This window comes from Ailuropoda melanoleuca, chromosome X, assembly GCF_002007445.2.
Source record: "Ailuropoda melanoleuca isolate Jingjing chromosome X, ASM200744v2, whole genome shotgun sequence".
Lineage (NCBI taxonomy): Eukaryota > Metazoa > Chordata > Mammalia > Carnivora > Ursidae > Ailuropoda > Ailuropoda melanoleuca.
This window is the reverse complement of record NC_048238.1, coordinates 96,464,493-96,468,517: the sequence shown is the minus strand read 5'-3', so window position 1 is coordinate 96,468,517 and position 4,025 is coordinate 96,464,493. Positions and strand designations below refer to the sequence as shown.

The window sequence follows — 4,025 nt, the reverse complement described above, 5'->3', positions numbered from 1 at the left end:
TCTCTCAATCTAAAGTATGACTTCCCATAGACAACATATTGTTGGGTCTTGTTTTCTCTTGTCCAGTCTGACATCCTCTGCCTCTGGATTAGGTTGTTTAATCCACTCACTTTATTTTTTTTTTTTAAGTAAACTCTACCCCCAATGTGGGGCTCAAACTCATGACCCTGAGATCAAGTTTCATGCTCTACCAACTGAGCCAGCCAGGTGCCCCTAATCCATTTGCTTTAATTTTATTATTGGTATAGTTGAATTTACATTGCTCTTTCCTTTTTTGTTTTCTATAAAATCTCATGTCTTTTATATTCCCCTAGACCTCCTTTACTACTTCCTTTTGCAGGAAATGACTGTTTTCTAGTATAACAATTTAATACTTATCTAATGATTTTTTATTCTATTTTTTTAGTGATTTTCTTTGTGGTTGCTCTAGAGTTTCTCATATACATCTGAAGTTATCAAAATCCACTTCACATGTATACTAACTTAGTTTCAGCAACATATAGAAGTATCCCTATATAGCTCTATTCCCTCTTCCCCATTTTGTGCTATCATTGTTATACATGTTACATTTATTATGTTACAAATCCAAACATACGATGTTACAGTTATTACTGCATATAGTTTTATGTCTAGTAAATAAGCTGAGAAAAGAAGAGGCCACGTATACATTTATAGTTCACTGTATTGGCCTTCCCATTTACCATTTCTAGCTGTCTTCATTTGTTCTTGTCTTCATTTGTTCCTTCATTTGTTCCTGTGGATTTGAGTAACCATTTGGTACCATTTCCTTACTCCAACACAACTTGATCTCCCCCCACCTGTTTTGTGCTCTTGTTGTCAAATATATTACATTTTTATAGGTTATAGGCACAATGATACAATTAACACATATTGTTTAATACACTTGTTTTTTAAATCAAGAGGAGAAAGGAGATGAAATACAGATCTGTACTCTCTTTTATAGTTCCAGAATTACCTTTACTGGTACTCTTTGCTTTTCATGTAGATTTAAGTTATCATCTGGGGTCACTTGTTTTCACCCCATAGAACTCTCTTTAGTTTTTCTTGTAAAGTGGGCCAGCTAGGGGGCACCTGGCTGGCTCAGTCAGAACAGCATGTGACTCTTGATCTCAGGGTTGTGAGTTTGAGCCCCACACTGGGTGTAGAGATTACTTAAAAATAACATCTTTACAAAATTAAAATCTTTCACAAAATTTTATAAAAATACAGCAGGCTGCTAGACTATATCTTGGGTCATAAAACAGAGATGAAATTTTCTCTGACCATCTGGAATTAAACTAGTAATCAGTTCCGGTAGATAACAGCAACAGTGAAAACTTCCAAGCTCTTAGAAATTCAGCAACAGATTTCTGTATAATCCATGGGTCAAAGCAGAAACCTGAAGGTAAATTAGGAAATATATGGAATGAGTTGAATGATAATACGATATATCAAAGTCTGGGGAATGTAGCTAAAACAGTGCTAAAAGGAAAATGCCTGTTTAAGTATTTTGCCCTTTTTCTAGAATTGTCTGCCTTTTTCTTAATCGTTTATAGGAATTCCTTATACATTTTGGATAAAAGCAAGTTTAACCTTTGTCAGTTATAGAATATCCAAGTATCATTTCTAACTCTGTGCCTTGCTTTTTACTGTTTTAATAGTGTTTCTCCATAAACAGGATTTCTTAAATGGATGTAGCCCAGTTTATCAACTTTTTCTTTTATGATCTACGGGTTTGTGCCTTTTGGTCTTTTGAAGAAATCATTGCTTTTGCGAAGGTCATAAACATATTCTCCTTGGCTTTCTTGCAGACCTTTTGTTGATCTACCATTCTCATTTAGATCCACAATACATTTTGGCTATTTTTGACCCTTTGCCTCTCTATATAAATATTATAATCAATTTGTCAATTTCTTAATGTAAAAAAAAAAACCTATTGGGATTTTTATTGCTATTGCATTGAGTTTACAGATCAATCTGGAGAGAATTGATATCTTTACCATATTGAGCCTAGTAATCCATAATGGTATATCCTTCTATTTTTGTGTCTTTGTTTGAGTTTTCTCAATATTTTGTAGTTTCCTGTATAAAGCTCTTGGGCATCTTTTGTTAGATTTGTTCCTAATTAATTGATGTTATTTGAAACTATTGTAAATGGTATCTTTTTTTTCATAAAATATTTTATTTATTTATTTGACAGAGAGAGGGAGAGAGTACAAGCAGGGAGAACAGGGGGAACAGTAGAGGGAGAGGGAGAAGCAGGCTCCCCACTGAGCAGGGAACCTGATGCGGGGCTCAATCCCAGGACCCTGAGATCATGACCTGAGCTGAAGGCAGATGCTTAACCATCTGAGCCACCCAGGTGTCCCTGTAAATGGTACCTTAAAAAACTTCATTTCCTATATATTTGATGCTGGTTTATAGAAATATGCTTGATTTTTTTTCACATATGCCCATCCAGCAGCTTGCTAAATTTGCTTATTAATTCTAATAGATTTTCTGTAGATTCCTTGGGATTTTTTTTCTTTTCCCTTTTTTTTTTTTTTTGCAAAATCATGTTGTAAATAATGATGGTTTTATTTCTTCCTTTCCTGCTATATGCTCTTTATTGCTTTTTCCTGTGTTACGGCTCTGGGTTCCAAGTCTGATGTTGAATATGAATGATGATAACAGAATTCTTTTCCTCATTCCTGATCTCGGGGGGATATTTTTCAGTAACTCATCATTACTCATGATGTTTGGTATAAGTATTTAATTTTTTATAGATGCCTTTCGTAAGATCAAAAAAGTTCCTTTCCATTACCAATTTGCTACAGATATTTTTTTTCTAATCACGAATGAATATTATATATATATATATTTTTTTCAGACAAACAGGAAGAACCTTTATTTCCAACCCACTTCCTGGACCTCTGTCTGAGGCACTGTAGGTAGAAGGCAGAGTAAGCCCTTCTCAAGCATTCCAGAACGCAGCAGGGACCACCCCACACCTGTCACTTTTCGTGGCACACCAGAGAGAATGGGAGGCGGGACAGGCAGGCCCATTTCTGTGGTTAAAGGCATGGGGGAGATGTTGAGCAGTTACAGAGGCTTGTCAGAGAAGGCACAGACATCCTAGACATTCCCATCTAGAGAGTGGCTTGCTCGGGGGCTCCTCAAGCCTTTCTTTAGGGTCAGGCACCACAGCTGGAGCTAGGGGCAGGGCCAAGACCAGTGAGTGCCCCTGGGGGCTGGTAGCCACACTCGCTGGGGTCCAGGGGGTCATGGCTGAGCAGTACCTACACTGCAGGCACGTGGTGAGGCACCATAAAGGGATCCAGGCCAGGGCCGGGCGAGATTGGCACCTAGCTGTCCTTGGTCTGCGGGAAGCACAGCTTGGTAAGCTGATGCCGGTCTGCTACCGGCCACATGACAATCTCAGCACAGCTGACAGCCTTCCCCGCAGCCCCGCCAGAACCTGAGAACATCACGTGCCATGCACAACCCCACCACAGGCCAGAACCTGAGAACACCACAGCCCCAGCAGGTTGCAGATTTTGCTGCCATCTTGGATCTGCATCTCCAGGATGTCAGGAGGTAGCTGGGGCATCGGGGAAGGTGCTGGAGTTCCACAGAGCCAGCTTTCTGAGAGTGCTCCATTCTGCTTGCCGCCATGTTGGAATCTCTCCGCGCATCGCAGGGATGTGTCAGATGGATGCTGGGCGATGTGCCCCGGGCCGTCTCCCAACCCTGGCTCTTCACAACATGGCCCTCCCTGCTTCCTCATCCCAGACTTCCCAGAAACGGGACCGTACCCCCTCACTCCTGGCTTCTCAGGACACGACTGTGAGGCATAAACCCCCATTTTTTCTGGACAGAGCCATAACGCTCCCCGCACCCCGTAGTCCCTGAGAATCGACCAAATTCCTCAGACACAGTGCTCTTTGGGATAGAGCCAAGCACCCTCTTTCCAGGATCCCTAGGACTGGGACCAAGTTCCCTCATCTTGAACTCCTTGGGACAGTACTAGTACCCGTGGCCCAGAC

At 40.7% G+C, this 4,025-nt stretch overlaps 1 pseudogene; it reads right to left on the bottom strand.

Annotated features, from left to right (window-relative positions):
- Window positions 1–3,173: 3,173 nt before the first annotated feature.
- Window positions 3,174–3,639, bottom strand: LOC109489553 (annotated as a pseudogene).
- Between the last annotated feature and the right edge of the window lie 386 nt (window positions 3,640–4,025).